The sequence below is a fragment of the Panthera onca genome, chromosome C1 (assembly GCF_046562875.1).
Source record: "Panthera onca isolate mPanOnc1 chromosome C1, mPanOnc1 haplotype 2, whole genome shotgun sequence".
Lineage (NCBI taxonomy): Eukaryota > Metazoa > Chordata > Mammalia > Carnivora > Felidae > Panthera > Panthera onca.
The window spans coordinates 117,354,345-117,373,358 of record NC_138346.1 but is presented as its reverse complement, the minus strand read 5'-3'; the positions used below and the strand labels follow the sequence as shown (position 1 = coordinate 117,373,358).

The 19,014-nt window shown below is 49.2% G+C and overlaps 5 non-coding genes across 5 annotated transcripts; 3 read left to right on the top strand and 2 right to left on the bottom strand.

Moving 5' to 3' along the window:
- Positions 1–1,265: 1,265 nt before the first annotated feature.
- TRNAN-GUU (transfer RNA asparagine (anticodon GUU)) lies at positions 1,266–1,339 on the bottom strand. The gene has a single exon. It is a non-coding gene; the product is annotated as a tRNA-Asn (tRNA).
- Positions 1,340–1,870: 531 nt separating this feature from the next.
- TRNAH-GUG (transfer RNA histidin (anticodon GUG)) lies at positions 1,871–1,942 on the top strand. Its single transcript has one exon. It is a non-coding gene; the product is annotated as a tRNA-His (tRNA).
- A 2,140-nt stretch (positions 1,943–4,082) lies between these two features.
- Positions 4,083–4,154, top strand: TRNAE-UUC (transfer RNA glutamic acid (anticodon UUC)). Its single transcript has one exon. It is a non-coding gene; the product is annotated as a tRNA-Glu (tRNA).
- A 7,755-nt stretch (positions 4,155–11,909) lies between these two features.
- TRNAG-CCC (transfer RNA glycine (anticodon CCC)) lies at positions 11,910–11,980 on the bottom strand. The gene has a single exon. It is a non-coding gene; the product is annotated as a tRNA-Gly (tRNA).
- A 3,153-nt stretch (positions 11,981–15,133) lies between these two features.
- Positions 15,134–15,204, top strand: TRNAG-CCC (transfer RNA glycine (anticodon CCC)). Its single transcript has one exon. It is a non-coding gene; the product is annotated as a tRNA-Gly (tRNA).
- Positions 15,205–19,014: the final 3,810 nt, after the last annotated feature.

The window sequence follows — 19,014 nt, the reverse complement described above, 5'->3', positions numbered from 1 at the left end:
CCGATCCAAGGAGCCGAATGAACACGACGAATGAGCACAAGAGACAGGAAGAAAACCGTATCTAGTCACATCATAATTGTATTGCGCAAATCCATGGAAAGAGAAAACAAAAACAAAAACAACTGTGCAGAAGCACCCAGAGGAAAAAGACGCGGTACGTACAGAACACAAAAGTAAACGTGATGTCAGTTTTCTCCCCGGAAGCGGTGCAAGTGAGAAGGCAATGGAGCAGCATCAAAGTCAAGGTGGAATTCTATGCCTCCCCTCCAAAAAAGGCTTTCAGAAATGAAGGTGAATGACATTGGAAGACATACAAATGCTGAAAGACTACATCACCAGCAGACCCACACCACAAGAAATGTTAAATCCTCCAGGAAGGACACTGATACCAGATGGGAATCTGCATGTAGCCAAATGGATAAAGGACAACAGAATGGTAACCGCATGGGGAAAAACATATATATATAAAAATATATATTAATATATTACATATACACACACATACATATATATACATACATACGCACACATGTATACGTATATATACATATATGTACGCCCACACACCTATGGTTTTTAAATTATTCTTTAAATCTCTGAAAAAACATGGAGCAGATGAAACCAAAGTGATAACGATGGGTTTTGGGCTTTCTAACATGCAAAGTGAAACGCGTGATAGCTGCAGCCTAAAGGTGGGCAGGGGAGTAATGGGAAGAGGCATGGGATCACTTGGAGGGAAGCTGGCAAGTTACAGATGTATATGTTATGAAGCCCAAAGCAGTAGCTGAAATAACAAAAGAAAGAGTGATAGCCGATAAGCCCACGGGGCGGAGAAGTCGGATCATACAAAAACCATGTAAACGCTATGTTATTAGAGCAATTGCTCTTCTAGGACTCTACCCTGTAGAAATGTTGGTACAAGTGACCAAAGATGTGTACAAGAATGAGGACTAAAGCAGTGTTTGTAACCATAAAATTCTAGAACCAACTTAATGTAAAGAATCTAAGGAAGGGGCTAAATAAATACTAGCACAAACAAAAGGTGGAAGAAACTGCATTGTTGGAAAGCATTCAGAGGGTTCTACTCTTTCGAGGACCTCCGGATTCCCAGCGACCGGTTCTCCTCCAGAGCTCACCTGAGGACCTCCGGATTCCCAGCGACCGGTTCTCCTCCAGAGCTCTCCTGCTCTCATCCGTGAGGACCTTAGGTCCTCTGGCTGTGCGCGAGTGCCAAACGCTTTCTACGTTCTAGAAAAGAACTACCGCGTCCCTGGGTGGGCTCGAACCACCAACCTTTCGGTTAACAGCCGAACGCGCTAACCGATTGCGCCACAGAGACCTTCGGGAGAGGAGGCCCCGCCCACAGCCCGATAGAGAGCACGCAGGCCCTCAACGCTAGGAGGAGCCACCCGCCTTCTGTCTGAGGCCAGCGGCGCCTGAGGGAAGCTGAACGCCGCTGGGCTCCCCGGACGGCTCTTCCCGTTTGTTCCGCCTTCACCCGGCCTTCGGCGGGGCCGCTGGGGCTCCCCTCGGCTGCGGTCGCTGTGGGGGAAGCTGGAGAGCCCGCGGGGTGGGGCGTGGTCCAAAGGGGCAAACGCCGAGAGAGAAGCGGGAAAAGAGAAGCGGGGGAGGCGTGGACGCGGACCACGAGACTTCCTAGGGCGCCTGTGCAGAGCCACCAGCCCAATCCTGGGACAAGGAGAATGGTTTTTGATGGTTTTTCTTCCTCGCGTGTCAGAATGGAGAAGAAGGGAAGGAGAATCCAAGGGCGGCCCGCAGTGCTCCGGGAACAAAGCAGCGCGGAAACTGGAATGACTTTGCGGCAAAAGTGCTCGAGCGCCGGCCGGACTTGTCATCGGGCTGGTGGCGCGCCGTGATCGTATAGTGGTTAGTACTCTGCGTTGTGGCCGCAGCAACCTCGGTTCGAATCCGAGTCACGGCAGTATCTGGAGCACTCGCCATTCCTCTTTTTACTTTGGGTTTCAACCTGCCCCGGCTGCGCCCCTTACCTGGGGGACAGAGAAGGCCCCGCGCTTTCCGCTGGCCACCCCGCGCCACCACGTCTTCACCCGAAGGGAAGGGAAGGAAAACTCGCCACAGCACTAACCTGGCGACCTTCTCCGTTCCGTTGGACTCTGACCTCAAGTCAAATCAACTAAAGGGCTCATCTCCAGCGCCGCTCCAAAATGGCACAGTCCTCGATGCCCTCTACCTGTCCAGCAGGGAGCCTCATATGGTGGGCTCTAGTTGCTGCCAAACGGCGTCTCTGTGGCCCTCAAAATCTAAAGGGTCTGAAAGACCACACAAAAGGTTCCATCACCTAGGTGACACCTCCTCCATAGACCTGTTTGTCGGCTTGAACCTTGGCCCCTGCGAATCAATCTCTGCCTCCGCGGACTTTTTCCATTCTTGGCTCTCTATGATCCTCCTTAACCGTCCTCACGGTGAGCTCCCTCCGTTACTTGCGGTGCGCTCGCAAGGCTTTTAAATGCCTTCGGGCAGCCGCTTTCCACGCCAAAAGGTATTCATCGGGATACCACCTGGAGTTGTGGTCGTGCCACATCTTTGTCAAGAGTGGGGGTGTCCCTCTCTTTATCATGTTGCCGTGCTGCTGGGAGTAGTGCTATCTCAATGTGACTTTGGTATCCATTTCTCTGAGGGCTGAAAATATTGAGCATTCTTTTACGTGCTACGTCGGCCTTGTGTATCTTCTTTTCCCGAGGATCTGTTTCATGTCTTTTACCCATCTAAAACACTTGAGTTGTTTGATCTTTTCTTTTAATTAGCAGTTTGGGGGAGCTCCTCACACATTATAATGACAGGTTAGGGGGTTTGTATGCTTTCTCCCTTGCTTGCTTGCTTGCTTGCTTGCTTGTTTTGTCAGATGGGTTTTGTGAATACGTTCTCCCTGTCTGTCGCTTGCTGTTTTCATCGTCTTCCTGGGGTCTTTGGATGAGAAGATATGGTTAATGTTGATGAAGTCTAGGTTATCATGTCTTTTCTTTTAGACGCATTTTCCCCCTGGGTCTTGTTTACTAAATCTTTGCCTACCACCTAGTCACAAAGTGTCCTCAAAAAGTGATTTATACCTTTATCTTTTTATGTTTTATGAGGCACCTCCAATTAACATTTGTGTGTACTGTGAGGTGGAAATAAAGCTGTTTCCCTCTCCCCTCCCCCCCCCCCCCATATTGAACCTATTTCCTTTCTCCGTTGAACTGCTCTTCTTGAAAACGAATTCACCAGGTCAGCTGTGGGTCCATTTGTCTGTGTGTGTCTCCCGATGCCACTGGCACATTGCACGGTACTATAGGGGCTCAGAGTAAGTCTTCAAGTCAGGTAGCGTAAGCCACACCACCCACACAACCACCCGTTTTGTTCTTTTTCACACAGCGCAATACACTTGAGACGTGTAACAACTCATGTAACCAACACGCAGGTCCAGACATGCCGTCACTTCATCCCGCTCACTTCCGTGTGGGACACAGGATTCCCTCCCCCCCCCCCCCAGACGTAGCGGTTACCCCCCGGTGGTCAAAGATCCTCTGATGTACCCCACCCTCCGGGGAGAAGGAATCTCCAGTTGTCTGCGGGGCCGCTGAACAGGCCAAATGTCCGGTGGGCACGCTGCAGGGGCAGCAGGCTGTAGGGCGGGGCGGGACCCGGAATCCAGTCGTTCAGGGCCGCCGGGTCTTCCTTGAAAGCCGTCTCGGTCCGCGCGCCGCCTCCGTCGCTGCGTCCCTCGGAGTCCTTTGGGGGATGTTGAGGACCGCGGGGTCTCACGCCGGGCGGGGTCCGCCCCTCGCGCCTCCTCGCGGCGACCTCGCATCCGCACGCGTCCGCCTCGCGAAGGCGAGACTCCCGGGCAGCTCTGGGGTGCGGCCCGGACCCGGCCACTTGTGGACCTGCCAGCCCTCGGCGTCTCCTGCGGGCTCTTGCTTTGGAGAGAGCGGGGAGGGAAGGTCCTTAGGGAAGGACTGCTGGGAGGATGGATGAGCTCCCAGAAAGCCCGAGGCCTTCCAGAGCTCAGGGGGAAACTGTCACTCTGGTGGGAAGCAAGGAGAAGAGCGGGCTCCGTCGGTTCCCTGGTGGTCTAGTGGCTAGGATTCGGCGCTTTCACCGCCGCGGCCCGGGTTCGATTCCCGGTCAGGGAAGCGGGACATCATTTTTTTTTTTTTTTTTTTTGGCTTTTGGTTTTGTAGGTTGGTTGTTGGGTTTTGGTTTTTCGGTTTTTTTGGTGCCCCAATCTTCCTTTCATCCCCGGAGCTGTGCTGGCCGTCATCTGCGCTGCGCACCGCACCGACTCTTCCTTCACCTTCAGCGCTCCGGGGAAAGGACGCCAGGCCGCTCTACACGGCTCACTGTGCTTGCTGGGCTCCAAGTCAGCCGCCCCCAGGAGTGGCCTCAGAGGGCGACTAAGCATCTGGCTTGGGTTCACACTGTCGTGCAGAGGTTCAGATTCCTGTGGGGCCGCCCCAGGGACGCAGATCCGACCGAGTTCTGGAGGCCAAGCACGTCGCGGTGTTGCTGTGGACCCCTGGACACCGGCTGGTGGGCCGAGCCTCTCAGCTCAGTCCGCGCATAAAAGGCTTACTTGGCGTTTGGGAGAGGTGCCTGGACGCGATACCCTCCCGGCCTGAGAGGCAGGGGAGGGGAGCGGTGGGAGGGGAACGGGTCCTCCTGGAAATCTGTCCCATCCGCAGACTAAGCGGTCTAGCGAGGTGATGTTAAGCGACCCAACAAAGGCAGCATGTCAAGTGCGCACAAAATGGAAAACTGTTGTCGCGGCCGTAAGCCGGGGTAGGAGTGAGCATCAACACTAGGATGTCAAAAGGATGACATCACAGTCAAATCCGTTTCTACAAGGGCTGTTGCATTTAACGCCCCCGTAGACTCTATACACCAGGCCCTGGGCACGTTTTCCTTTTTCCCTTCGATGCCGGCTCCGAAGACCTGTTGGGGTACATGCGATGCCCACTGTGAGGCACGAGGAGAGCGAGCGAGGGTAGGGGGAGTTGCTGCGGACCTGGACTGCAGAGGCGGCAGCGCAGGGGCTGCGGGTCGGTGGGTGTGGAGCCGCTGCTGAGAGACCGACAGCTTAAGGGGTGGGGTGGGGGGCGGTTAGCGGGCAAGGGGTGGGAGCGGGGAGGTGGAGGGAGTCGCTTGAACTCTTTGGGGAGAGTGGTTTGGAAGAAGGGCGAGGGTTGGGGGGAGGGGGAGGGCGGTGACCCTGAGCGAACCAAGCGGGGACAGAAGTGTGCAGTGTGCTTGGCGAGCCCACGCTCACACCATAGGGGAGAATCGTGGCCCCGAAGGTGGTCTTCCCGGAGCCGAGGCTCGGCTGTGGCCCTCCCGTTGTCCTGGCGCCTGCGGTGCCCTCAAGCGCAGCGAACTCAGCTGCGCCACGCCTGTTGGTGGGGGACCGCTTTCGGTGGCCTCTCCATGTTCTCCCCCTGCTCTCTTAGGTGGTGGGACTACTTCCCTTGCTCCCGTGCCGGCCCGCCGGAGACGTTGTCCTCGAAGCCGGAGAAAATTGTCCCGTGCCTCTTTCTACCCCTCTTTCTTTAGCACCGACATTGCGCGGGGTCCAGAGAGCCCTTCGGGAAACCTTGGGGCTCACGTCCTCCCTCCCTCCCCTCCCCCACAGGCCTATACGAGGGGCAGGGGGTCCCAGAATCCCTTAACCCGGTAGGTGGGGTTTTTTTGTATTTTGTTTTTGGTTTGGTTTGGTTTGGTTTTTTGACCCTGTGTACTTTGTGGCTCTTTCTCCCTACCGTTGTCAAACCGAGGGCCAGAATTACTTTCTCTCCCTTTTGTTTGTACTCACACCCCGGGCTCATGCGCAGGGTGGCATCAAGTGACCGCTTTTTAAGAGACATCGCCTGGACGAAACATGGACGGTGTGTTGGAGGTGCAGAATATAACCTGGTGGGCAAGAGGCACCGCATGGTTCTCACAGGCTTCCCTTCTCTAGCGTGTCACTCCAAGAGGTGCGGGATTTTTAAATTCATCCCTGCCATCTGGGTGATGCTGAAGGCATAGTTTTCAAAGTCAGAAAATACAATCTATTTCATGTTGGTTTAAGAGGTGCTTTTGGTGTGTGTGTGTGTGTGTGTGTGTGTGTGTGTGTGTGTGTTTCCTTAAGCTCAGTTGGTACCTTTAAAAACATAGAGCCTAAAGGCAGATGGCAAGCTTGCAGGTGCCAGCACAAAAAGTGAAAATAGAGGCATCAAAGCTCCTTACGTTCCTAGGTGGATTGCCAAGATAGCTTCTTTTGTCTTCTGTTCGGGGACCTTGAGAGCGAGGAACACGGAAGACACAGACGCTTTCAGTCCCAGGCTCACTTGAGAAGTATTAGAGGAGGTCCCCACTACATTAAGGTGGGACCCTAAAGTTCTAAGCCCTTGGGGGTAGGAGTGATGCCATCTAGTCCTGCTGCATCACTCCTACCCCTGCAAGTCCCGGGGCTCTTTGGACAAGGAAGGCAGCCTTGGCTCTACAAGCAGTATAAGGAAACGGAAAGTTTAAAAAGCCCATGAGAATGAATGAATGAATGAATGAATGAATGAGCGAGCGAGCAAGCAAGCAAGTGGCGGCTGGCTGGCTCACTGGGTAGGGCAGGTGACTCCTGATCCTCGGGGTTGTAAGTTACGGCCCCACAGAGGTTACTTAAAAATAAAATCTTTAAAAGTACAATAAAATAGGGGCATCTGGGTGGCTCAGTCAGTTGAGCGTCCGACTTTGGCTCAGGTCATGATCTCACAGTTTGTTGGTTCAAGCCTCATGTCGTTCTTTGCACTGACAGTGTGAGAGGCCTGTTTAGTATTCTCTCTGTCTCCGTCTCTGCCTCTGTCTCTCTCTCAAAAATGAATACACATTTAAAAACAAAATAAAATAGAATAAAATAAAAGGCCCATGAGGAAACTGTGGCCATGGGCCTGACCTCTAGTGGATTTAGCCTTGAGTACACATAGCCTGGGTAGTCTGGGAAGCCTTAGGACGCCAAGTTGGTGTGGTCTGTTCCCTAGCCAGTAACAAACCCCAAGGGCCTGCCACAGGGGAATATATTCAAAGGAGAATGTACTCATCCGAGGGCTGTAGAGGGCTATAGAGGTACCTACCTTCCAATAACACTTCCAGAGAATCAGCTAGCATCTAGAACTCAGTTATAAGACATAAGAACAAAATCTCATGGATCTAGATCCATGAATCTCAGAATCTCAAAATCTCATGGATCTAGATCTCAGAATCTCATGGATCAATCCTCGTATCAAATCAGACATGAAGATGGAAATTAGGAAATATTCTGAGTCAAACAAAACTGAAAATACTGCATCTCCTGCACAAGGTGTGGTGAAACCAGTCTTCAGGGGACAATACACAGCCTTAAGTGTAAATCGAGACAGTTAGGGCTGATTGCTAATGAGCTAAATCTCCATCTCAAAGAGTTACAGAAAGACTAACAACAACAAGGGCAGGTAGGAGCAGAAATTATATACAAAAGCAGGACTTTGAAAATAAGAAACAAAGTTAAAAAATAAATACAAAGAAAAAAGAAAATTAGAAATAAATATACAAAAGAGAAAAGTCAATGGTTGAATCTTTGAAAAACACTACTCCGGTAAAACTGGGAGGAGGGAAGAAGGAAGTCACTACTACTGAACTGGTAGACTTAAGGAAACAATAAATGGATATTATAAACACATATATACCAACCAATTAAAAGGCTTAAGGGAAACGTATGTCTTGTAGTAATGATTTGCGCGGAGGGCAGGGGGAGGACTAGTCCTACAACCTTAAAAAAAATTTTTTTTTTAGAATTCAAAAATCTTCCTTCAAAGAAAGCTGAAGGACCAAAAAACTTCATTCGAAAAAATGACTCCAAAGCCCAGAAATTTTAAAAGCGTCAAAAGATCGCAGAATTCCCCAACTTATTTTTATGAGTTTGGATTGAAACCAAAAACTTCCCAAAAGGCAACATGAAAAACAGAATTACAGGCCTGACTTATTGCTGAGTATACATAGCTACAAACATTCTTCAAAATATTGAATCTAGCTAGCTAGCTAGCTAATGTTTATTTTTGAGAGAGAGAGAGAGAGAGAGAGAGAGAGAGAGAGAGAGAGAGAACACGGGTGGGGGAGGGGCAGAGAGAGAGGGAGACACAGAAGGCACAGAGCCCGAGCAGGGCTGGAACCCACCAACCCTGAGATTATGAGCTGAGCTGAAGTCGGACGCTTAACCAACTGAGCCACCCTGGACTCCCTGATTCCAGATGTATATTTAAAAATATGTATGACAAAAATTGGTCTTAATCTAGGAAAACAGTTGATTATCATTAGAAAATAAATTAAGGGGCACCTGGCCCTTAATTTACCCTCTCCCAGGCCTGTGAGAAACTTGTTCCGTTTTCAGGCGGTCTCCTCCTCCTCCCCCTCTTCTTGCCTCCATCTTCAATGAAGAAGATATAGGAAAGGCGCGGGGGGGGGGGGGGGGGGGGAGGAGACCCCACAAGGGCAGGACTGCAAGAGAATATTTTGGAGAGCTTAAAGGAGAGGAGAGCTCAGTCGGTTAAGTGCCCCACTCTTGATTTCAGCTCAGGTCATGATCTCAGGGTTTGTAACATAGAACCCGAGTTGGGCTCTGTGCTCACAGCTCGCAGTGCTGAGCCTGGTTGGGATTCTCTCTCTCCCTCTCTCTCTCTGCCCTTCCCCTGCTCCCATGTGCTCCTGTTCAACCGCTCTCTCTCTCTCTCTCTCTCTCTCTCTCACACTCTCTCTCAAAATAAATAAACTTAAAAACAAAATAAATTAATTCATCACATTAACAACTTAAAGGAGGAAAATCATAATCACTAAAACACAGAAAAGGTGTTTGAAGAAATTCATTATCAGTTTATGATTTTTAAAAACCTCTTAGCCTAACAGGAATAGAAGAGAACAGCCCTAATCTGCCTAACGGTAGCTTCGAAACCAAAAACAAACAAAACACCTTCAGCACACATTACAGTTGATGATAAAAATACTGATCTGTCCTCCCCGCCCCCCCCCCCTTACCCGGTCAGGAACCATCAGAAAGCAGACGAATAGGCCACCTTGACCATTTCTCTTCACCACTGTCATGGAGATCTTAGCCAGTGAGAAAAGGCAAGAAAAATGATGAGAAGTGAAAAATGAAAAATGAATACTATCATTATTGGCATACATGAAATAAACTGCTGGAACTATAAAGAGAATTGAGTATATTTTTGGTACATACACAAAATCAGAGAAAGGCGGCTATGATGAGGATTCAGAAAACGAAGGTATTGAAAACAGTATCAATGTTCAATGATCATAGCATATCATAATTCAATCCCAGGTACTGGGGTGGCGGGGGGTGGGGGAATATGATCCCTACCTCCACCATAACCAAAATCACTTCAGTGTGGACCGGACACCGAAATGTGACATGAACTCACAAGTGATTTCAGTTGCCATTAACGTAGCAGCGTATTCCTGTGATCTCAAATCTCAAGGGTAAGCAAGGATTTAAGAAATAAGACAAAAAGATGAATTCTTAGTGACGAGGCTGATCAAGTGGACTACCTCAAGAATCTCTGCTCACCAAAGCACAGAATCAAGGGTAAAAAGTCACAATTTGAGCGAATATACTTGGCAGCCAAAGAGATTTAATGACTGCTTGCAAAACAAGAGGAAAAAGACCGACCTATAGAAAAGTCACCAGGGTGGGGGGTGGGGGGAAACCTTATAGGAGAAAATTCAAGTGGCTAACAAACGTGTAATGGTGGTGTAACGGTGCTCCAATTCATAACCAATAAGGGCTTTACAAAGGAAACCCCAATGAGAGAACATTACAGATAGGCAAATAACACCACTACTAATTAAATGGGGGGGTAGGGGACTAGGTAGAAGGTTCTGACCTGGTAAAGCATGGGAGTAAAGGGCTAATACTATTTTACTTCTTCATCTGTGTGCGGGTTACACAGGTGTGTGCATTACAATCAGTTGTTATGCTGTACACGCAGATTCTGTGCATTTTATGTATCTTACAATTTTTCAACACCCCTCCTCACACACACCCTGATGAATCCTATGAACAGAGAGAAGGCGGTTGAGATTCCAAGATTTTGTTCCACGAAGAAAGGTGTGGGCATTACTCTACCACATGCCTCCAAGGACAACCCTATGCAGACCAGATCCATGAAGTTGAGTTTTGGGTTGATGTGAAGTCAAAGAGTACTCTCCCAGAACCAACCGTGATGGAAAATAATCTGTGAAGGCTAAATGCCTTTAGTTGTGTCATTTGAACACTCCGAAAAGGCTGTAGGCGGGAGCCATAACCTTTCAGATCTCTCCTCTGCTGTCTCATTGCTTAATTCACAACCCACATCTCCTTTTCTCTCCTCTCCTTTAAGCTCTCCAAAATATTCTCTTGCAGTCCTGCCCTTGTGGGGTCTCCTCCCCCCCCCCCCCCCCCGTGCCTTTCCTATATCTTCTTCATTGAAGGTGGAGGCAAGAAGAGGGGGAGGAGGAGGAGACCGCCTGAAAACGGAACAAGTTTCTCACAGGCCTGGGAGAGGGTAAGGCAGGGAGGCAAAGACATGTGTTTTGTTTGTTTGTTTGTTTGTTTGTTTCCTTCCCAGCTAACAGTCAAGGGGAATTTTGAGGGGTTGTTACAGGCTTTAGCATCTTTACTCCATCCAGCAGGTAAGTCATCAGTTTCCTTTATGTAAATCAGAACTCCTCCTCCCTCCCCAGGCCCCACCCTTAGACCCTCATTCCTGTTGACAGAGAAAATTGTGTGTCACAGCTCAGAATTTATTCGTTAAAATTTCAGATTTCCAAGAATCTAAAAATAAATTAATGACTAAAACGACTTCAATGGTTCCAACACAGTATGGCCATCGTTCTGCCCCCAAAAGTAGAAAGACAGCCTCAGAATAGCAAAACTCTTGAAATTGAATAAATCAAGTTTAGTTTTAAAACGGAAAGGGCGGGGGAAACTCCCCCCCCCCCCCTCCAATCTTCGATTTTAAGTTACTGTTAGAGGAATCCGCCAGAGATTTTTCGGATGAAAATTAATCACCCGCAGTCTCCAACGCAGTCACGCACTTAGTGCCCTCAAATGGGAATCCTTTCGAAGGAGCGTCCAAGAGGTAGAAAACAAACCCGGATCAACAGTTCCCAGAGTCTTCAGTTCTTTTTCCCTTATTAAAAGTCTACTTTTCGGGCTAACACCTGTTGGGGCGCACTGCCAGGCACGCGGCATCCTCGCGGGAACAGCCACGCGCGCGCGGGACGCGCGCAGGCGGCGGCGGCGGCTGAGGACCTGAACCTACGCGTTTACAGCAGCTCCACGCGGGTCCACGCGGGTTCCTCCCTACCAGCCTCCACCTTTATTCAGGCTCAAGGGTGTCTGCCGGGCCCCGCGACTGCTGTCCTCCCGAGACACTTTGGTGTCTCGATCCTCGCTCTGCACTGAGACGTGGCCCGGCGGCCAACCCAAGGCCCAGCACGGGCATCGGTGACCTGGTGGCTCTTTGGGTTCCGCGGCTCCCCCAGGGCGAGGCTGAAGGTAACTGTGGTCTTAGATCCAAATAGTCTAAACCGCAGACCCCGCGGTGTCACCTGCGGGGGGCGGAGGGAAGAAAGGTACCAACCCGGGAGCCAGCTGGTCGCCGCGCGGCACGCCAAATGCACTTACGCATTTAGGCACAACCCCAGTGTAGGTGGACTGCTTAGTCAAGCTTTCTGCTCAGAAGTCACCCTGCGGAGTTTGGTTCTCATTTTCCTACTCCTGGAAGCCAGAGTCACGAGATGCTCGGACTTGCCTTGTGCAACAGGTAAAGCAAAGAGGAGGCGCCTCCTGAAACGAGAGGGGGCGCGGCCAAAAGGAAAGCAGGGCAGGATGCATTGGCCGGGAATCGAACCCGGGTCTCCCGCGTGGGAGGCGAGAATTCTACCACTGAACCACCAATGCTTCGCCCTGGGCCAGGTGCGTGATGGGTCTGTGGAAACAACCTCCAGAGCGACTCCCAGCTAGGGCGCCGGGCGATTTCAAAGGTTCCAGAACAGGTTTACGCGGTCGTCTTTGCAACACGGAGCTAACTCACCCACAGGCACTCGAAGCAAAGGCTTCACAAGGAGACTTCCATCCAACACAATTTCAAAATAAACTGTTTCGTCGGCTCACACCACAACTCTGAGAAAGGCTCTTCCCGACTGGCCAACAGACCCCGGCAGGAAAACGCCGGAAAGTCATCCAGACCCCTTGATGATGACCCTGAACCTTCCACCGTCAACCTCCAACATGTCACCCTAGACGGTCTGAGAAAGTAATGTGACTTGCCAGCTTAGGCAAGTAAAATTCTAACTCGGGGAAGAAATAAGAAGCAGAAGTCGACTGGCAGTAGAAGGAGGAAAGGGCGGGAATCTGAACGCTATTCTGAAAGCTCTGTCCTGTGAAAGCAACTTTCTGCTTCTGTACTATGTTGGGAGCGCTTCTGTCCTGTTTACTTGGATGCTTTCATTCTGTGGCTTCCCATTCCTATGATTTTGTTCTATGCTGGGGGCGCTTCCACCCTGTTTACCTAATCTTGGCTGCTTTCACCCTAAACCTTTTAACCCATTGATGCAAGCTCAGGGAATTCCTAAACTTATTCCCCACAAGTATGTCCATGTGTGTATTTGTGAAGGAGAGGAGAGAGAAAGTTTCCCAATTTTCTTCTCTCTCTGTCATTGTCTAACATCCTTAGAATATAGAGTATACTAGGACACCATGATACCCCTTGCTCTTTTGTTCACATACACAACTTAGGTTTTCCATGAATATGAATAATTTTCTTATGAAAAATCTCAAAATCTGGGTGCCTGGGTGGCTCAGTCAGTTAAGTGTCTGACTCTTGGTTTCAGGTCATGATCTCACGGGTTCCGAGTTTGAGCCTGGCATCAGGATCTGTGCTGACAGTGTAGAGCCTGCTTGGGATTCTCTCTCTCTGCCCCTACCCCGCTCATGATCTCTCTCAAAATAAATGAACTTAAAAAGTTTTAAAAAAATGTCAAAATAAAGTGGACATATCACACACTCAATTCAGATACTCAGGAAAGTATTTCCAAAAAAAAAAAAAAAAAAAAAAAGACTTCTGAATGGAGACCTGTAGAATGAAATGAATTGGAAGAACAAAGAGGGCATTGTGGGAAACCATTCCCTTGGGGAGGGAAGCCAGCACTTGGAGGTGAGATCGTTCCTGACCTGTCAAGCACTTCACTGTTGCCAGTCCTGAGAATCAGCAAGAGATATTCAGATGATGCGGATGGGCGGAGGTAGAGTACATGTCATATAGGTATCAAGACACTGTAGTGAAGGAATCTGAGGACATGGGTGGCTTTAGGTTACAGATATGCCCAGATTTAGGCTGTGGAAGGGTCACTCATGATGCAGTGTGGCAAATGGATGGGAGTATACTAGACTGGCTCTAAGGTCGCTGGATCCGGTTGTATTAAATGAGGAAGGAGCTGATGGATGGAAGGGTGCACTCATAGAGTGGCAGTAAGCCAGCGGCGAACCCAGTAAAGTTAGGGACTATCTACTGATGATACTCGACATGCATTTGCATGCCAAGAGGGTGAGAGAGTACATCCCAAGAGGGCAGCAAGATCTGGTTTGGGCAACAGAATGGGTGGTGGTGGGAGTACATGTTCTAGGTGGGGGCAGGAACTGATTTGGCTGTTGTTTTGATGATTGACTAAAACACTCAAGATAATGCACTGCTACATTTTGGGACACACTGTGCCTGGGTCTGATCTTAGAGGTACAGAGGGTGGTGTGTGATGCTGACAGGGAACTCCCTGGTGCCTTGAGTTTTAGCACTTGTGACTCTGAGATGCATAGGAGGCAGTGACTTGTAAATCAGAAGTTGTGAGTTGGAGGTGCAGGTCTGTAGTTTCAAAAGAGATGTGGGGATAAACGTACCCCTGGTTGATGCAGGTGGTATTGAAAGTGTGTTGGCCAGAGCCGGTGTGTGTCCCGGATGTTGGGCAGAGGGCAGAGGGAGCCAAAGCTCTTCAAGGTCGAGGTGATGGTCCTTTTCCTTATTGAGCTCAAGTTTATGACTCCGCCTCCACCTAGCTTGCCTTCTTCTAGCAAGAGACCTGTCATGGCACCTCTGTGGCTCCTGTCCTTCAAAAAGTCATAATGATTCCTAGTCTGAAGGGTGGGGGAGCTCTCCAGTTCCTAGCTTCAGTTTAATTTCCCCAGGGAAAACTGGGGAAGGAACTCTCCTATCTTTCAAGATCATCAAAGGACCAACATGTTAACATTTAAACCATCGATATTTTTTCTAAAAATTAGCCTGCTCCTTATAAAGCCAGTACACCAAGACCTGTGCTTCATATACATCTCACAGTCACCAATGCTACAACTCGGTGCAACAGGGGATCCAATTCAGATTAGAATCTCCAAAACAATCATCAGCCACAAGCTCAATATGAACCTTTTCGTAATTATGATATATCTCATATCTATTAAATGCTTTGAACACCGTAAAAGACAGCCGAGTGTTATTGTTATAATGATTACAAGACTGACTCATTTATTCCTGTAAAAAAAGACAAAAACAAAAACAAAAACAAAGCCCTAACTCACTTGACCAAAATGCGTTTCTTCATTAGCTCGGTTCAGATTCCCGCCCTTTCCTCCTTCTACTGCCAGTCGACTTCTGCTTCTTATTTCTTCCCCGAGTTAGAATTTTACTTGCCTAAGCTGGCAAGTCACATTACTTTCTCAGACCGTCTAGGGTGACATGTTGGAGGTTGACGGTGGAAGGTTCAGGGTCATCATCAAGGGGTCTGGATGACTTTCCGGCGTTTTCCTGCCGGGGTCTGTTGGCCAGTCGGGAAGAGCCTTTCTCAGAGTTGTGGTGTGAGCCGACGAAACAGTTTATTTTGAAATTGTGTTGGATGGAAGTCTCCTTGTGAAGCCTTTGCTTCGAGTGCCTGTGGGTGAGTTAGCTCCGTGTTGCAAAGACGACCGCGTAAACCTGTTCTGGAACCTTTGAAATCGCCCGGCGCCCTAGCTGGGAGTCGCTCTGGAGGTTGTTTCCACAGACCCATCACGCACCTGGCCCAGGGCGAAGCATTGGTGGTTCAGTGGTAGAATTCTCGCCTCCCACGCGGGAGACCCGGGTTCGATTCCCGGCCAATGCATCCTGCCCTGCTTTCCTTTTGGCCGCGCCCCCTCTCGTTTCAGGAGGCGCCTCCTCTTTGCTTTACCTGTTGCACAAGGCAAGTCCGAGCATCTCGTGACTCTGGCTTCCAGGAGTAGGAAAATGAGAACCAAACTCCGCAGGGTGACTTCTGAGCAGAAAGCTTGACTAAGCAGTCCACCTACACTGGGGTTGTGCCTAAATGCGTAAGTGCATTTGGCGTGCCGCGCGGCGACCAGCTGGCTCCCGGGTTGGTACCTTTCTTCCCTCCGCCCCCCGCAGGTGACACCGCGGGGTCTGCGGTTTAGACTATTTGGATCTAAGACCACAGTTACCTTCAGCCTCGCCCTGGGGGAGCCGCGGAACCCAAAGAGCCACCAGGTCACCGATGCCCGTGCTGGGCCTTGGGTTGGCCGCCGGGCCACGTCTCAGTGCAGAGCGAGGATCGAGACACCAAAGTGTCTCGGGAGGACAGCAGTCGCGGGGCCCGGCAGACACCCTTGAGCCTGAATAAAGGTGGAGGCTGGTAGGGAGGAACCCGCGTGGACCCGCGTGGAGCTGCTGTAAACGCGTAGGTTCAGGTCCTCAGCCGCCGCCGCCGCCTGCGCGCGTCCCGCGCGCGCGTGGCTGTTCCCGCGAGGATGCCGCGTGCCTGGCAGTGCGCCCCAACAGGTGTTAGCCCGAAAAGTAGACTTTTAATAAGGGAAAAAGAACTGAAGACTCTGGGAACTGTTGATCCGGGTTTGTTTTCTACCTCTTGGACGCTCCTTCGAAAGGATTCCCATTTGAGGGCACTAAGTGCGTGACTGCGTTGGAGACTGCGGGTGATTAATTTTCATCCGAAAAATCTCTGGCGGATTCCTCTAACAGTAACTTAAAATCGAAGATTGGAGGGGGGGGGGGGGAGTTTCCCCCGCCCTTTCCGTTTTAAAACTAAACTTGATTTATTCAATTTCAAGAGTTTTGCTATTCTGAGGCTGTCTTTCTACTTTTGGGGGCAGAACGATGGCCATACTGTGTTGGAACCATTGAAGTCGTTTTAGTCATTAATTTATTTTTAGATTCTTGGAAATCTGAAATTTTAACGAATAAATTCTGAGCTGTGACACACAATTTTCTCTGTCAACAGGAATGAGGGTCTAAGGGTGGGGCCTGGGGAGGGAGGAGGAGTTCTGATTTACATAAAGGAAACTGATGACTTACCTGCTGGATGGAGTAAAGATGCTAAAGCCTGTAACAACCCCTCAAAATTCCCCTTGACTGTTAGCTGGGAAGGAAACAAACAAACAAACAAACAAACAAAACACATGTCTTTGCCTCCCTGCCTTACCCTCTCCCAGGCCTGTGAGAAACTTGTTCCGTTTTCAGGCGGTCTCCTCCTCCTCCCCCTCTTCTTGCCTCCACCTTCAATGAAGAAGATATAGGAAAGGCACGGGGGGGGGGGGGGGGGGAGGAGACCCCACAAGGGCAGGACTGCAAGAGAATATTTTGGAGAGCTTAAAGGAGAGGAGAGAAAAGGAGATGTGGGTTGTGAATTAAGCAATGAGACAGCAGAGGAGAGATCTGAAAGGTTATGGCTCCCGCCTACAGCCTTTCGGAGTGTTCAAATGACACAACTAAAGGCATTTAGCCTTCACAGATTATTTTCCATCACGGTTGGTTCTGGGAGAGTACTCTTTGACTTCACATCAACCCAAAACTCAACTTCATGGATCTGGTCTGCATAGGGTTGTCCTTGGAGGCATGTGGTAGAGTAATGCCCACACCTTTCTTCGTGGAACAAAATCTTGGAATCTCAACCGCCTTCTCTCTGTTCATAGGATTCCTCAGGGTGTGTGTGAGGAGGGGTGTTGAAAAATTGTAAGATACATAAAATGCACAGAATCTGCGTGTACAGCATAACAACTGATTGTAATGCACACACCTGTGTAACCCGCACACAGATGAAGAAGTAAAATAGTATTAGCCCTTTACTCCCATGCTTTACCAGGTCAGAACCTTCTACCTAGTCCCCTACCCCCCCATTTAATTAGTAGTGGTGTTATTTGCCTATCTGTAATGTTCTCTCATTGGGGTTTCCTTTGTAAAGCCCTTATTGGTTATGAATTGGAGCACCGTTACACCACCATTACACGTTTGTTAGCCACTTGAATTTTCTCCTATAAGGTTTCCCCCCACCCCCCCACCCTGGTGACTTTTCTATAGGTCGGTCTTTTTCCTCTTGTTTTGCAAGCAGTCATTAAATCTCTTTGGCTGCCAAGTATATTCGCTCAAATTGTGACTTTTTACCCTTGATTCTGTGCTTTGGTGAGCAGAGATTCTTGAGGTAGTCCACTTGATCAGCCTCGTCACTAAGAATTCATCTTTTTGTCTTATTTCTTAAATCCTTGCTTACCCTTGAGATTTGAGATCACAGGAATACGCTGCTACGTTAATGGCAACTGAAATCACTTGTGAGTTCATGTCACATTTCGGTGTCCGGTCCACACTGAAGTGATTTTGGTTATGGTGGAGGTAGGGATCATATTCCCCCACCCCCCGCCACCCAGTACCTGGGATTGAATTATGATATGCTATGATCATTGAACATTGATACTGTTTTCAATACCTTCGTTTTCTGAATCCTCATCATAGCCGCCTTTCTCTGATTTTGTGTATGTACCAAAAATATACTCAATTCTCTTTATAGTTCCAGCAGTTTATTTCATGTATGCCAATAATGATAGTATTCATTTTTCATTTTTCACTTCTCATCATTTTTCTTGCCTTTTCTCACTGGCTAAGATCTCCATGACAGTGGTGAAGAGAAATGGTCAAGGTGGCCTATTCGTCTGCTTTCTGATGGTTCCTGACCGGGTAAGGGGGGGGGGGGGGCGGGGAGGACAGATCAGTATTTTTATCATCAACTGTAATGTGTGCTGAAGGTGTTTGTTTGTTTTTGGTTTCGAAGCTACCGTTAGGCAGATTAGGGCTGTTCTCTTCTATTCCTGTTAGGCTAAGAGGTTTTTAAAAATCATAAACTGATAATGAATTTCTTCAAACACCTTTTCTGTGTTTTAGTGATTATGATTTTCCTCCTTTAAGTTGTTAATGTGATGAATTAATTTATTTTGTTTTTTAAGTTTATTTATTTTGAGAGAGAGTGTGAGAGAGAGAGAGAGAGAGAGAGAGAGAGCGGTTGAACAGGAGCACATGGGAGCAGGGGAAGGGCAGAGAGAGAGAGGGAGAGAGAGAATCCCAACCAGGCTCAGCACTGCGAGCTGTGAGCACAGAGCCCAACTCGGGTTCTATGTTACAAACCCTGAGATCATGACCTGAGCTGAAATCAAGAGTGGGGCACTTAACCGACTGAGCTCTCCTCTCCTTTAAGCTCTCCAAAATATTCTCTTGCAGTCCTGCCCTTGTGGGTCTCCTCCCCCCCCCCCCCCCCCCCGCGCCTTTCCTATATCTTCTTCATTGAAGATGGAGGCAAGAAGAGGGGGAGGAGGAGGAGACCGCCTGAAAACGGAACAAGTTTCTCACAGGCCTGGGAGAGGGTAAATTAAGGGCCAGGTGCCCCTTAATTTATTTTCTAATGATAATCAACTGTTTTCCTAGATTAAGACCAATTTTTGTCATACATATTTTTAAATATACATCTGGAATCAGGGAGTCCAGGGTGGCTCAGTTGGTTAAGCCGTCCGACTTCAGCTCAGCTCATAATCTCAGGGTTGGTGGGTTCAGCCCTGCTCGGGCTCTGTGCCTTCTGTGTCTCCCTCTCTCTCTGCCCCTCCCCACTCCGTGTTCTCTCTCTCTCTCTCTCTCTCTCTCT